This window comes from Papilio xuthus, unplaced genomic scaffold (genome assembly GCF_000836235.2).
Source record: "Papilio xuthus unplaced genomic scaffold, Pxut_1.1 DF827570.1, whole genome shotgun sequence".
NCBI lineage: Eukaryota > Metazoa > Arthropoda > Insecta > Lepidoptera > Papilionidae > Papilio > Papilio xuthus.
In genome coordinates this window covers 729,376-729,595 of record NW_013531079.1, presented here as the reverse complement: position 1 = coordinate 729,595, position 220 = coordinate 729,376, and the positions used below count along the sequence as shown (strand labels likewise).

At 36.4% G+C, this 220-nt stretch overlaps 1 protein-coding gene across 4 annotated transcripts in view; it reads right to left on the bottom strand.

Annotated features, from left to right (window-relative positions):
* Window positions 1–220, bottom strand: part of LOC106118698 (solute carrier family 12 member 9) — a 17,910-nt gene that overhangs the window by 10,093 nt on the left and 7,597 nt on the right. The gene's annotated exons all lie outside the window — the stretch shown is intronic.

Sequence of the window (220 nt, the reverse complement as noted above, 5' to 3'; positions counted from 1 at the left end):
CGACCAAATCTCCACTTCACCATCTTTCGACCAAATTTCCACTTCACCATCTTTCGACCAAATTTCCACTTCACCATCTTTCGACCAAATTTCCACTTCACCATCTTTCGACCAAATTTCCACTTCAGGTGGGATCGTGGTCAAGCGCTAGCTTATAAAACGTAAAAAAAAATCATTACTTAAGGAACAATTTTACAAAAATATAACGTTTATAAAAACA